At 50.3% G+C, this 15,438-nt stretch overlaps 1 long non-coding RNA gene across 1 annotated transcript in view; it reads left to right on the forward strand.

The window, feature by feature from the left end:
• The window catches only part of LOC147698558 (uncharacterized), a 72,103-nt gene extending 57,028 nt beyond the window's left edge, over window positions 1–15,075 (forward strand). The window contains exon 4 of the long non-coding RNA XR_015299211.1: window positions 14,828–15,075. This is a non-coding gene — a long non-coding RNA (uncharacterized LOC147698558). The remainder of the gene's footprint in view (window positions 1–14,827) is intronic.
• The last annotated feature ends 363 nt before the right edge of the window (window positions 15,076–15,438 follow it).

Consider the following 15,438-nt stretch of genomic DNA (forward strand, 5'->3'; position numbering starts at 1 on the left):
AAGGCTGACGCTGAACCCCAGTTGCTGGTCCCAATTGACTTTCGAGAGCAGATACTGTTCTTTGGTCATGCTCATCTGCTAGCTGGCCATTCCGGGGTGGAAAAAACGAGCCAGTCTATACTGCGACATTTTTTTTGGCCTGGTATTTATGCCCAGGTTCAGAAATACTGTCAGGAGTGTAGAATATGTCAGAAACGGAATCCATACACTCCACCTCCGGCCCCATTGGTACCCATGCCTATCATAGGGGTTCCGTTTGACCGTATCGGAATGGACCTCATTGGGCCTTTGCCCAAATCATCCCGCGGCCATCAGTATGCCTTGGTTTTGGTTGATTATGCTACGCGGTATCCCGAGGCCTTTCCTCTCAAGTCAGCCACGTCAGTTGCAATAGCCCAGAGGCTTGTTGAAGTCTTCTCACGCATGGGCTTCCCAAAAGAAATTGTTACAGATCAGGGTACCCCTTTTGTGTCCCGTTTGATGCAGCAAGTGTGCAAACAGCTCAATATCAAACACATCAAAACCTCTGTATATCACCCCCAAACAGATGGTTTGGTTGAGCGTTACAACGGCTCCCTTAAGTTGACACTAAAGAAACTGTTGTCGGGTGATGGAAAGAACTGGGATCAGTTACTTCCCTTGGCCCTCTTTGTACTACGTAGCCAGAAACAATCCAGCTTAGGGACGTCCCCATTCGAGTTGTTGTTTGGGAGACCACCTAGAACGCTCCTCGAGATCACAAAGGATAGCTGGGAAACAGAAGGAGCACAAGAAGCTGAAGCTCTGTTGGATTATACTAGACAACTTCAGAGTAGGCTACATAAACTCAGAACCCTAGCTCACGAACACTTAGCGGTAGCACAGACTAAACAGAAAACCTTGTATGACCGTGGTACGAAGTGGAGAGTGTTGGATGTAGACGATTGGGTTCTGATTCTGTTACCCTCTTCTACGCACAAAATGAGGAAGGAGTGGCAGGGGCCTTATAAAGTCCTGAAGAAAATAGGACGTACCACGTATCTGGTACAGTTAGGAAGAGGCAAAACCCAAATGTATCATATTAACATTCTAAAGAAATGGTTAGGTCCACCCCCACAGTCAGTCAATGTGGTCTCCCCTGTACTTCATACTGAGCATACTGTTGATGCTGCCCCTGTGAATCCTGACTTATCGTCGACCCAACAGGAAGAAGTCAGAAAACTACTTTTGTCACATTCAGCTGTTTTTTCTGATCAACCGGGCCGTACTCACTTAGCGGAACACAGCATACCTACTCTCCCAAATACAGTGGTGAAAAAGAAGCCCTATCGTATTCCTGAGGCCAGACGCTCGGCTTTCCAAGCCGAAGTAGACAACATGCTGAAGGCTGGGATCATAGTTCCTTCCCATAGCAACTGGTGCTCGCCGGTGGTGTTAGTACCGAAACCTGACGGTAGCATCCGTTTTTGCATCGACTTTAGGGCCGTTAACCGGGTATCCAAACAGGATGCGTACCCTCTACCCAGAGTCGATGAGTTATTGGAACGCCTTGGGGAGGCTCGGTACATCACCACCATAGATCTCACTAAGGGATACTGGCAGATTCCCCTTGCTCCCAAAGACATGGAAAAAACAGCATTTTCAACACCATCTGGTCATTACCACTTTACGGTACTCCCCTTTGGTTTACATGGGGCGCCAGCTACATTTCAAAGAGTTATGGACACGCTGCTGGCACCTCACCTACAATATGCGTCTGCTTACCTGGACGATATTGTGGTGTTTAGTAAAACCTGGGAGGACCATTTGTCTCACCTTAAAAAAATACTGTCCAGTCTTGGGGAGGCCAGTCTCCACATCAATGCGAAGAAGTCCCGGTTTGCTTTCCAGCAGGTAAAATACCTCGGGTATCTGTTGGGCGATGGACAAATTAAGCCCCAGATGGAGAAATTGGAAGCAATTAAAGCTCTGCCTTACCCGACTTCAAAGAAAGAACTCAGGGCCTTCTTGGGACTGGTGGGTTATTACCGCCGGTTCATTGCTCAGTTTGCTAGCATGGCCGCTCCTCTCACCGACCTCCTTGGGAAGAATACCAAATCTGCTGCACTTCCTGCTCCCTCTCTAGCGCAGTCTTCGGCTTTCCAAGCCTTGAAGGACGCTTTGACTTCCTCGTCTGTTCTCATTTCCCCTGACTTCCTTAAACCCTTCGTCCTCCAGACTGACGCTTCGGGGGTTGGCATTGGTGCGGTCCTTTCTCAGGAGGATGAGACTGGGGCTGAACGGCCCGTGCTCTTTATCAGCCGCAAGCTGTTTCCGAGAGAACAGGCCTATTCGACGATTGAAAAGGAGTGTTTGGCTGTCCGTTGGGGTGTTGAGAAACTGAGATACTATCTTGAGGGGAGGCCATTTGTGTTGTACACGGACCATGCTCCTTTGACCTGGCTTCAGCGTAATAGGGGGAACAATGATCGCATTTTGCGTTGGTTCTTGGCCCTGCAGCCCTTCCAGATCGAGGTCCGTCATCGAAAGGGTACATTGCAGGGGAATGTTGACTTTCTGTCCCGCTATCCGATTTCCCCCGATCGGGTCAATCCTGGGGGTGGGATGTGTCACGAAGCGGAGCTTCCTGACTTAGATGAACTCCCTGACTCGGACGGACGGGGTGTCCTTGCTAATGCTTCTTCCTTTCCACCCCGTCCGCAGGATCCTTTGGACGTTTCCTGGATCTCCCCGGCTCTGCCTCAGGGACGTGTACCTCTGTATCCTGACCCTGTGACGCTAGAGGCATGTCCAACTACACTCGCCCAATCAGGTCAAACGACGTCACTCGAGACTGACCAACCGGAGGAGGCGGGGGCGTTTAAGGAAGCTCCGTTCTGGATTGCCGGCGCGAAACCTTCGGAACGCCAGTTGGAACACGAGGAGGACGCCACGGAGGAAGACGGAGCCGCTGTCGTGGAACCGCTGCTAGGACCCCTGAAGCTGAATGACGACAAGCCAGGAGGCCAACGATACCACGAGCCGCCCCGCCACACTTCCAGGGGAGAAGTGTGGCTCCACAAGGTACGGGGTCGTTTCCAAGGGTTGTTCAAATCACGGGGTGGGACGGGGTAGTCTGAGGGTGGTCACTACTGTCGTATCTTGCCGGCCGCCTACACTCCCTGACTGATAGGTTTGGTGATAGTACCCTGGTGAACCCTACCTACCCTACCCTCCTCCCACATTTGTATATGTCGAGCCCAGCCCCTAACGTGGCTGTTTTTCTTTCCTTTTCTCCGAGTGATCTCCAGCCCTGTGGTCAGCTCCCGCTTCCTCAAGACTGGAACCGAAGACCCGGACCCGTCCCCAAAGGAGAGGACCCTCGTGTATTGTTTGTTTCCCAGGAGACTATACTTTAAAACCTTGAACTTATCTCGGTGTTGTTAAACCGAATAAAAATAGTTACAGACCTGCTCCATCTCGTAACGATTCTCATTCTCCCGTCCCCGTTCCCCACACAGAGGTAGGGCTCCCATGGGTGAGGACGGCTACCCGATACCAGGGAGTTAGATTAGCGGAAGCAGACAACCAATATCTGGCGCTTAACATCTGTAGTGTTGTAGGGTCTGAGAGGCTTGGTGCAATTTTGGCGGGAGCTGCTTATGTCACTTATGGGGAGTTTAGCTCTGATAAAAATGGTGGACCTGCCTAGATGCCTGTATGTAATGCAACACTCTTTCTCTAGAATCCCCCAACACTTTGTAATGACCTGGATAAGCTACTAACAGACTTATTGTGGGGACCCAAACGCAAGCGGTCAGTGTGGCCACTTTACAGAGAATGGTGGGAAATGGAGGGTTAGAGGTTCCATGTTTGGAATATTACTACGCAGCCTCGAAATTACAACATGCAATACACTGGCTGGATGGGGATGACAATTGGGATAAGGCCCTGCTTGCGGGGACCTTTGGAGAGAGAAAGTAAGCTACAAAACCGAATGCCCTGCTCAACGTGAAGCGGACGCGCGCTGGCAAGGCTTTAGCTCGCTTTTCTCTACTTTTGCACTATCAGGAACTGTATGTTTTAACGCTGCTACATTTTTTATTTATATTGCAATATTTGCACAATTGTACCCGCACTGAGTGTTTTTACATGTCACAAACTCCTTCTTTGCTGTCCCTGATTTGGTCGCCCCTTCCCGGTCCTCCACGGTGTGAGAAGTTGGCCCGATATGCAACGTTCGCTATTCTAGCGACCGCTATGTATCGTTCCAACGACCCTTATGGTGTGTGGTTGTAAGTCAACCTATAGACCAGCTATCCTAGTAGCGTGGATACGAGCAGTCTAAGGCTAAAGACTCAAGAGGGCGCGTTAAGCCAGCTGTTTACCACACATGTACCCCTTGAACACCCAGTGAAAGGACACCACACAAGTGTTATGAAAATAAACAGTATATTTATTAAGAATCACAACAGCCCTGTACTCTTTATGAGGACAGGGTACTAAGCACAACCAAATCTCTTTAGCAAATACTTCAAGTGCACGTTTAAACAAGTGTCCGAGGACACGGAAAGGTTAAGGCAAGTCGGAAGCGAGGGACTCGGGACCCTAGAGTAAGGAGGCTATGCAGGCACCGAAATGCCGAGTTACCTAGCCACGAGGGCTGCGGCTGCACAAGTCTTACAGGCGTCGGGGTCTTCGCTGACGAGCCAGGAGCCGGAAGAAAAGGAGTTGCTGGCCGGCGACCAGTGCTGAATAGTTCGTAGAGATCCAAGCCTGGATCGGAGATAGAAGAAACCTGAAAGCAGAGGGGACCAAGTTCGTACTACTAGCCAGTAGTCAGAGGGTACCAGGAAGGCACCGGTTGGCCGTCACCTCGACCAGGTGAGTGGGCGACGCTAGGCTCTGCAGTCTCACGGACCAGGAGGCGTTGTCGGCGACCACGGTGGAGGTGCGAGCTGTCCCACGAAGGATGATGCTGTCGGCGTCGCTGGGCCCAGGATGGGGCAACAAGCCTCGGCAAATCTCAGGGCCACGTGGTGGGCCTAAGATGGCGTCTTGAGTGGACCAGGAGGGTCCGGGGTGCTTCTCGAAAAGATGGAAGCAAGGGCCAGTCTGGAGCAACCAGACCGGCGGTGATGATTCTCGGATGTCGTCACAGAAGGGCACAAGCCAGCGGCTAGTGACCAGACAACGTGCTGAGCAGCGAGCAGAAGGGCCCCACGCAGATCGTGGAGATGCTGGGAGACTGCACTTCGGTGCTGGAGCGGCTCAGGGTCGGGGCTTCTCGGACCCCAGAGCACTCACCAGAGAGTTACCTCGATGGTCGTGCTGGTTTTAAGAGCGTGCAGGTTCTGATGATGGCCGGTCCCTCGAGGTCTCGTCGCACCCACAGGTCACAGCTGAGCTGATGACGTGGGTAGAGGTCAGAGGTGCCAGGGAAGCCGGTTCTCGTCGAGCTGGGCCGTCGGATTCCTTGAGGAAGGACTTACAGCAAACCGCAGAGTTCTTAGATGGTGCCCGCTGATGCAGGGTGACTACTCCTTAGCCACAAGGGAGAAATCTTGAGAAGAGTCTTGAAGTCCTTTCGTAGAAAGTATTCTTGATTCAAAGATGATCTAATTTGGAAGGGTCCCCGCTCCGGTCTTTATTCTAAAGAAAGGGGTGGGTACATGACTAGGTCCTGCCCTAAGGGTGGGACCAGGAAGGGGGGTAGTTACACCCCTCTCCCCTGCCGGACTTTCCCCAGGCCAGGGCTGTCGCCCCTGGAACTGGTTCTAACCGGCAGATGCGTAGTGAGCGCCGGGGTGCCACTCCGCAGTCACCTTCTCGCCAAAGCCCTACCTACCCAGAATACACAAACCCTGTCTGGGACGGTGCGAACACCGCCCTCGACAGGAAACCCTTTGTCCAAGTGCTCCTCGCTGGAAGGACTCCCAGCAGCAGGAGGTCAGACTCGTGTCTGTGGTGGCAGCATCCATTTTGTGGAGCTGAGGCTTCAGTTAACTTTAACCGGGGTTCACAGTTACGTACATGTCGTGTCCCTCTAGAAGGATGGGATGCTAACCTCATCGCCAGAATTGGTGAGAGGGCAGCACCCCGATTCGTATGACACCTTACTCGACATGCCTTGATAATGCGACACCGGAGTTACCGATATGGTACGCGTTATCATGGAACAGCTATTGGGTCTTGATTCCGCAAGCTGCAACCGGGCTCGGCTCGGGCCTGAACCTAGCTCACACGAGCCCACGCACTCTGCCTTCAGGATCGTTAAGGCCTGCCATAGGAGTGACTGATAGGAACTCGGGTGTCCATTGTATGGTTAGATATAGAGCTACTATACCTAAAGCGAAGGGTGGTTACACGTCTTCGCCCCAGCTGTCGTGCAGCCAGTTGTGTCAAATTTAGGAGGCCAGCCAGGGGTGGCATAATCCATGCTGCAGCCCCTGACGGCCCTGGGTACACCTATGCCCTGAGTTACAGGGTCTGATAAGGTGGCCCAGTACCAATTGGAAATGTACCTAGGGTACATGGAATCCATTTTAAAGAGAGAGCAGTAGGCCTGGGGTCCTGATTGGCATGGTCCCCGGTCGACTATGTCCAAAACCAGCTAAAACACAGGGCAAAAAGTTGGGGGCAACCATAGTCAGGATGTACCTTCCTACACAACCCCCCCCCCCCAAACGAAAGGAGATAAGGCTATCCTTGTCCAGGTAAGCCTCTATTACCTAAGTGGCCATATAAGGAAGGACCAGCTCTGGCTTGGTTTCCCCCTGTGTCATGGTCCACTAGGCAACCCCTCACCCTAAGGGTATCTGAGGGTCTCCCCCATAGGGAATCTCTGCCGTTGGTGTGTCTTGGGAAAGAAGAAGGCTGATGCTGGGATGGAGTACTGAAGTGAGGCTCCTCTACCTTTGGGCTCAACTTCCTCCAATCACCATTCATCATGTGTGCCTTCCTTTCTTTAGCTGAGATGCACTGAGCTCTCAGGGTCAGCCTCTGGCTACCTAAAGCTGGAGGCTGAGTCCCTCTGTTTGGCTTACTGGAGGGACAGGTCAGGTCTGGGGTTTTTAGGCCCCATGTTTGGCTGTGCCCAACAGTGTCCAGCTGTAGGAGTTCCCTAACTACTTTTAAGGGGGATCCCTCAGGAGTCTGTTCTATTTTCACTTGGCTAGGTTTACCAGCTTCAGTGATCCTAATCTGCTGATTAAGGGGTTCTTTTGGACAGGGGGCCCCTTGGGGTCCACCACTGGCCTCCCTAATCTCTTCAGCCCTGGGCTGACTGAGACAGGGTAGAGAGGTGCAGGTTACCTGCTCCAGACTGGGTCCCACCTGGGAAGGGTCCACTGCCATCAGGGGCTCTGCCAGGCTAGGCCTGACTACCTCTGGGGCAGTTCCTTCAACAGGGGTAGAGTCAGTTCCCTGAGGAGGCTGGCTCTCACCTAGTGTCTGGGAGGGGGAAGACTCTTCTTCCTCCTCAATGCTCTCTGTTTGAGTGGAGTGATCCATCGTTTCAGGCTTCACAACCTCACTATCTGTCTGAGTAGAGGCTGAGACCATTTCAACCTTGCCAACCTTTTCAGGAGGGCACTCAGTCTGTGTTTGGGCTGTGACTGTCACAGCTCTCCTATCCTGCTCTGGAAAGTCTGTCTGAGCCTGGGCAGTGGCTACCACTGCCCTTCCAACCTTTTCAGGGAGGAATGGTGCTTGGACTGGGGCTGTAGCTATTACTGCCCCACTAACCTGTCTGGATAGGCCTATCATTCTGGAATGAGTTTCTTGCTCCACCTCAGCCCATGCTGAGAGTTCCAGGTCATTCCCCAGTAAGCAATCTACAGGTAGGTTATCTGTCACTGCCACTCTCATGGGCCCTGTGACATTACCCCAGCTGAGCTTGACCACTGCCATGGGATGCCTTCTCTTCATTCCATGAATGTCCGTCACCTGATAAGTAAAACCAGGGGTCAGTTGAGCAGAGGGGACCAGATGGTCACTCACCATGGTGAGGCTGGCCCCTGTGTCTCTGAATGCCTCAACTTTCTGACCATTCAATAAGACTTCTTGTCTATACTTTCCCAAAATGTGGGGTCCAGTAGTGAAGTTGGCAAACCCCATGCCAGTCTCACAGACAAGAGTGTGGTCAGGGAACCTGGCTAAGCCATAGTCCTCCTGATTACCCAAGGTAATGCCCACCACATTCTTGGGGGCACTCCCACCACCTGGGGGATTACCACTAGTGGTAACAGGAGGTCTGGGAGTGTTACTTGGGGGTATGTTTTCCTTATTGCTATTTTTAGGGCACTTGGCATCACTTTTGTAATGGCCCACCTGTTTACAGGTATGGCAATAAGGTTTCTTCTGTTCTGAAGGAGTGTTCTGGGACCCACCACCCTTGTTGGAGTTTTGGGGCCCTTGGGAAGTCTTCTCTGTGGATTTATCCCCACCCTTCTCTTGAGGCTTGGTTGATTCCTTTTTCTGGTCACCACCCATTTTTTTAGGCCTAACCCTGGTTCTGACCCATTTGTCTGCCCTCTTACCCAATTCCTGTGGAGAGGTCAGATCAGAGTCTACCAGGTGCTGGTGTAATAACTGGTTCTGACAATTATTTAAGAGTTGCTCCCTTATAATTAGATTATACAATCCTTTAAAATCAGTAACCTTACTACCCAGTAGCCAGCCTTCAAAAGCCTTAGTGGCACAATCGACAAAGTCAGCCCAATCTTGAGACTGCGTTTTCTGGGTATCCCTGAACAGCACCCTGTACTGCTCAGTGGTTAGGCCGAACCCTTCAACGAGTGTATTTTTCAAGACTTGGTAATCGTTAGCATCCTCCACCCTTGTGGTGAGGAGCTTGTCTCTTCCTTTTCCTTCAAAGGAGAGCCACAAGATAGCTGCCCACTGACTCTGGGGAACACCCTGCACAGTGCAGGCCCTCTCCAAAGCAGTAATCCATTTGTGGATGTCGTCCCCTTTTTTAAAGGGGGGCACTATCTTACCAAGGTGTTTCGTATCGAAACTCTTTTCCCTATTACTAGGTACATTGCTGCCACCAGTGGGGACTGCCCCACTTAACTGTTGCTCTCTAGCAAAGGCAAGCCTTTCTTTGGCCAGGGCAAGTTCTTCCCTTTCAATCCTTAGATTGGCTGCCCTTTCCTTAGCTTCGTACACTCTCCTCTGAGGGGACGTCATCCCTCTCTGAGAAGAGTTGTGAGAGCCATTGGTTTGAAGGGATCTGCCAGAGTCTCTTGACAGAGATCGGGCTCGTCCATTCCCAATGTTAAGCTGACCTGATAGTGGCCCCAGGGGTCCCTCAGTACCGCTATCATGTTTGCTTAAGTTGGACCTGCTTAGTCTGACGACTTCTACCTGTCCCTTATCTGCCTCATCCCCAGAGAGGTCCTCATCCTCATCCTCCTCCACATCTTCGTTCTCAGTTGCGAGGTGGATGAGGTCAGGATCGCCTCGGGTTCCCTCGAGGGGAGGCATGTCTCCTTCTGGATTAGAAGAGCTACGAAGTTTCTCAGCTCTTCTGGCATCATAAGTCTCCAAGAGACCAATCAGAAAGGACGTTGTGGGGTTAGACCCCTGCTGAATCTTCCTGGAGTGACACAGTCGTCTTAACTCCTTGAAGCTCAGCACAGTATATCCTGAAGGGATGACCTGTGGAGGGTCAACTGACACAAGGGGAGACTCAGAGTTTCCTCCTTGGCCCGACATACTGTTTCTAGTGTGGTGTAAGTGATGCACCTACCTACACTATGTGTTTTCCTACTGTTCCCTTGCTAAGAGTTGTAGCCAAGGTGTGCTAAGCCTTGAGGAGCTACAACAGCTGGTTCAGTAGAACTCAGAGTATTCTAAGCTTTTAGTTATATGTACTAACAGTACTTGTGCGATCTTTCAACAAGATATTCTTAGGATACGTGTGGTAAAACAACAGCAAGCTCAAATCCCAACCGCTGCTCACCAATGTGAGAAGTTGGCCCGATATGCAACGTTCGCTATTCTAGCTTCCGCTATGTATCGTTCCAACGACCCTTATGGTGTGTGGTTGTAAGTCAACCTATAGACCAGCTATCCTAGTAGCGTGGATACGAGCAGTCTAAGGCTAAAGACTCGAGAGGGCGCGTTAAGCCAGCTGTTTACCACACATGTACCCCTTGAACACCCAGTGAAAGGACACCACACAAGTGTTATGAAAATAAACAGTATATTTATTAAGAATCACAACAGCCCTGTACTCTTTATGAGGACAGGGTACTAAGCACAACCAAATCTCTTTAGCAAATACTTCAAGTGCACGTTTAAACAAGTGTCCGAGGACACGGAAAGGTTAAGGCAAGTCGGAAGCGAGGGACTCGGGACCCTAGAGTAAGGAGGCTATGCAGGCACCGAAATGCCGAGTTACCTAGCCACGAGGGCTGCGGCTGCACAAGTCTTACAGGCGTCGGGGTCTTCGCTGACGAGCCAGGAGCCGGAAGAAAAGGAGTTGCTGGCCGGCGACCAGTGCTGAATAGTTCGTAGAGATCCAAGCCTGGATCGGAGATAGAAGAAACCTGAAAGCAGAGGGGACCAAGTTCGTACTACTAGCCAGTAGTCAGAGGGTACCAGGAAGGCACCGGTTGGCCGTCACCTCGACCAGGTGAGTGGGCGACGCTAGGCTCTGCAGTCTCACGGACCAGGAGGCGTTGTCGGCGACCACGGTGGAGGTGCGAGCTGTCCCACGAAGGATGATGCTGTCGGCGTCGCTGGGCCCAGGATGGGGCAACAAGCCTCGGCAAATCTCAGGGCCACGTGGTGGGCCTAAGATGGCGTCTTGAGTGGACCAGGAGGGTCCGGGGTGCTTCTCGAAAAGATGGAAGCAAGGGCCAGTCTGGAGCAACCAGACCGGCGGTGATGATTCTCGGATGTCGTCACAGAAGGGCACAAGCCAGCGGCTAGTGACCAGACAACGTGCTGAGCAGCGAGCAGAAGGGCCCCACGCAGATCGTGGAGATGCTGGGAGACTGCACTTCGGTGCTGGAGCGGCTCAGGGTCGGGGCTTCTCGGACCCCAGAGCACTCACCAGAGAGTTACCTCGATGGTCGTGCTGGTTTTAAGAGCGTGCAGGTTCTGATGATGGCCGGTCCCTCGAGGTCTCGTCGCACCCACAGGTCACAGCTGAGCTGATGACGTGGGTAGAGGTCAGAGGTGCCAGGGAAGCCGGTTCTCGTCGAGCTGGGCCGTCGGATTCCTTGAGGAAGGACTTACAGCAAACCGCAGAGTTCTTAGATGGTGCCCGCTGATGCAGGGTGACTACTCCTTAGCCACAAGGGAGAAATCTTGAGAAGAGTCTTGAAGTCCTTTCGTAGAAAGTATTCTTGATTCAAAGATGATCTAATTTGGAAGGGTCCCCGCTCCGGTCTTTATTCTAAAGAAAGGGGTGGGTACATGACTAGGTCCTGCCCTAAGGGTGGGACCAGGAAGGGGGGTAGTTACACCCCTCTCCCCTGCCGGACTTTCCCCAGGCCAGGGCTGTCGCCCCTGGAACTGGTTCTAACCGGCAGATGCGTAGTGAGCGCCGGGGTGCCACTCCGCAGTCACCTTCTCGCCAAAGCCCTACCTACCCAGAATACACAAACCCTGTCTGGGACGGTGCGAACACCGCCCTCGACAGGAAACCCTTTGTCCAAGTGCTCCTCGCTGGAAGGACTCCCAGCAGCAGGAGGTCAGACTCGTGTCTGTGGTGGCAGCATCCATTTTGTGGAGCTGAGGCTTCAGTTAACTTTAACCGGGGTTCACAGTTACGTACATGTCGTGTCCCTCTAGAAGGGTGGGATGCTAACCTCATCGCCAGAATTGGTGAGAGGGCAGCACCCCGATTCGTATGACACCTTACTCGACATGCCTTGATAACGCGACACCGGAGTTACCGATATGGTACGCGTTATCATGGAACAGCTATTGGGTCTTGATTCCGCAAGCTGCAACCGGGCTCGGCTCGGGCCTGAACCTAGCTCACACGAGCCCACGCACTCTGCCTTCAGGATCGTTAAGGCCTGCCATAGGAGTGACTGATAGGAACTCGGGTGTCCATTGTATGGTTAGATATAGAGCTACTATACCTAAAGCGAAGGGTGGTTACACGTCTTCGCCCCAGCTGTCGTGCAGCCAGTTGTGTCAAATTTAGGAGGCCAGCCAGGGGTGGCATAATCCATGCTGCAGCCCCTGACGGCCCTGGGTACACCTATGCCCTGAGTTACAGGGTCTGATAAGGTGGCCCAGTACCAATTGGAAATGTACCTAGGGTACATGGAATCCATTTTAAAGAGAGAGCAGTAGGCCTGGGGTCCTGATTGGCAGGGTCCCAGGTCGACTATGTCCAAAACCAGCTAAAACACAGGGCAAAAAGTTGGGGGCAACCATAGTCAGGATGTACCTTCCTACACACGGGTTTCGTCCGGCTTGAGTGAAGGGAGGATTAGGTGAGTTCCGGTTTGAGGGTGGTTAGCGCTCTAGTGGTCGCGCTCCCCCTCTACAAAACCGGATACCCTGCTCAATGCGCAGCGGGCATGTGCAGCGGGCAAGCCCGTCTGCGCCCATCCGTGCCAGGACGCCACCAGGAGCCAGGAACCCTACCGGTTCCTCACATATTTTGGTAATAATGTATAGAATCTCATACTCCTTAAAGGCATTGCAAAATGTAAGGCTTGAACTCTCAAACCTCAGCGGGGATCCCGCTAAGATACATCCACAGCCTTGGTTAACACCTGAAGGCCCTTTTTCTTGTATCCATTGCCAATTCAAATGCAGCTCCCCTAGTAGTACGACAGCCTCAACAGGTAGCTCGTCCCCACCTATCCATGTCCCCAAAGCAGTCTCCCCCCGCCCACCAAAACCTGGGAAAGAGCCTAAGAAATCCATCAAAGGATGGAAGAGAGTTTTATGTAATGTGAGATCCCTCCCTAAACATTCTATAGAAATATGGGATTTACTCAGCTCAGCAAATCCAGATTTAGGATTTTTGACTGAGACTTGGCTCAAACCACATTCCAATCCTGCTATCACTCTAGCACTCCCTCCTAGTTACAGGCTAATTAGGGTGGACAGACCATCAAAAGTGGGTGGTGGCATTGCTTTAATCCACAAAGAAGGCATTGCAGTCTCATTACTTGAGCAATGCAGCAACATCAATATAGAAATCATGGTCTTCCGCATTGACTTACACCCCCAGCTTAGCTGGCAAGGGGCCTTAGTATATCGGCCCCCCGGTCTGCTGGCAGACTTTTCTATCCAGCTTGCAGAAATGATCGCTCCCTACATAATTTCAACTAACAAATTCTTGCTGTTGGGTGACTTCAATGTGCATAGTGAATGTGAAGCCTTCTCTGACGCTTATGCTTTTCCCCCCTTTGCCATGATCCAGAGAGTCCTTCAGAAAATGAGACATCAACACTTTTCAATTGTCCTAGTTACTCCCTTTTGCCCTCCCAGGCCTGGTTCCCCACTAATCTGGACCTTGCTTACGACCTCCCCTTCTTTCCCTCCCAGACCTTCTTACAGACGGTCAAATTCACCCTCTTGTTCAAACAGGGAATTTGAAAGTTCTTGCCTGGAGAGTGTCAGGAGATCCAATGATCTTGCAGGACTTTCGTCGATAGCTTCAACTCTCCTCGGAGAATCTTGGGCCCCTGGGACACACTACGGGTATAACAACATTTGGAAAGTTTGGTTGCGTTGGTGCTTGGAAAGGAACCTGGATTCCGTGGAAGCACCTATCATTGACATAGTTAATTTCCTTGTGGAACAATTCAAAAGGGGTTTTAGTTATAGATCTATCAACTGTTATAGATCAGCTATTTCTGCAGGTCATGCTCTGGTCAACGGTAAAACGGTAGGTAATAATGCCATTATTTGTAGAATCCTTAAGAGTATCAGACTAAGGAGACCTCCAAAACCGAGATATCAATCTCTGTGGGATGTCAAGTTAGTTCTTGATCTTTTATCTAGTTGGCCTGATAATACCCTTTTGAACAGAAAGAACCTTTCCATCAAACTGGCTACACTTCTTTGCTTAATATCTTGCCTTAGGGTCTCTGATGTTAAAGCTCTTGATATTTCTTATAGATCCTATAACGTGTTTGGAGTCAAATTTGAACTGTATAGAAGAACCAAGACCATGTGTGACTCTATTTTCTACCCACGTTTCGATATATGTAAAGAACTTTGTGTTGTAGACTGTATGAAAGAATTTGACTTCAGAATGAATGCTCTTCACCCCTCCGGTGTAAATCAGTTACTTATCTCCTTCGTTAAGCCTCACAAAGGTATTACCTCAGCCTCTATTGCTAGATGGGTTAAAATTGTTATGAACCTTGCAGGTATCGATCTGAATATTTTCAAACCACATTCTATCAGAGGTGCAATGGCCAGTAAGTCCATCTGTTCCGGTGGTAAGTTGGATGATATTCTTAAAGGAGCTGATTGATCTAATTCTAGAACTTTTGCTCAACACTATTGCAAACCAATCCCTCATATGTCTGATGTTGTCTTACAAGGCTACCAATATGCATAATGGTAGCCGCCGGTCTTGTAATGAAATTGTGATTCTCCTATTACCACGACTGGAAAATCTGGATTTCATTAAAGACTCGGAGGCTAACATTATCCCTCCCAACCTTTCCCTTGGGTGGTTGTTTATACATACAGTATACATTTTATTTTTTCAATTCATTATGTATCTTTTTATATATATTTATGTCTTGCTTATTATTGTATGTTTATCATAAATGCTTGCTTTTTTCTCTTAAATGTGCTTCATCACAGTATTTATCTTCTCTTTTACTTTTATCCTTCTTGGACTATTCATATCTGTTCTCCTTTTTTTCAGATAACCTCTCATAACGTCATGATTTTGATCTTCGGAGCAGTTCATTCAACCTTCATCTTTACTTCTCTTGTGGTGGCTTATGGAATTGTACTGACTCTTCTTAAAGTTTATGGGAATTTCCCTTCTATTCACCACATTTAAAAGAGGCTGGTTGTTATGTGCTTATGCCTTTTATATGTTTGCTAATGTTCTATTGTGGAACCTTTGCTTTATGATGTATGCAGCTGCATTAAAAGTGATATGCATAATCTTAGCCTCTGAGTCTTTTATGAAATCCAGATTCTTTAGTCATGGTAATAGGAGAATTGCAATTTCGACTAACAAATTCTTGCTGTTGGGTGACTTCAATGTGCATAGTGAATGTGAAGCCTTCTCTGACACATCGTTGCTCCTGGCAGACCCAGCTCTCCTTGGCCTCACAAAGCTCTATGTTGGCCCAACTTATTCCGCGGGGCACACAGTGGACATCATCTTTTCTAACGCCTCCTGCATCCAGTGTGAACCCCCTCAACTTTTGATGTGGTCAGATCACTCATCCATTGAATTCACTATTCAAGGTCATAGCATGACTACCACCTCTATTGCTAATGCCCCCAGCACCCACCGTCAAT

Source organism: Lissotriton vulgaris, chromosome 8, assembly GCF_964263255.1.
Source record: "Lissotriton vulgaris chromosome 8, aLisVul1.2, whole genome shotgun sequence".
Classification (NCBI taxonomy): domain Eukaryota; kingdom Metazoa; phylum Chordata; class Amphibia; order Caudata; family Salamandridae; genus Lissotriton; species Lissotriton vulgaris.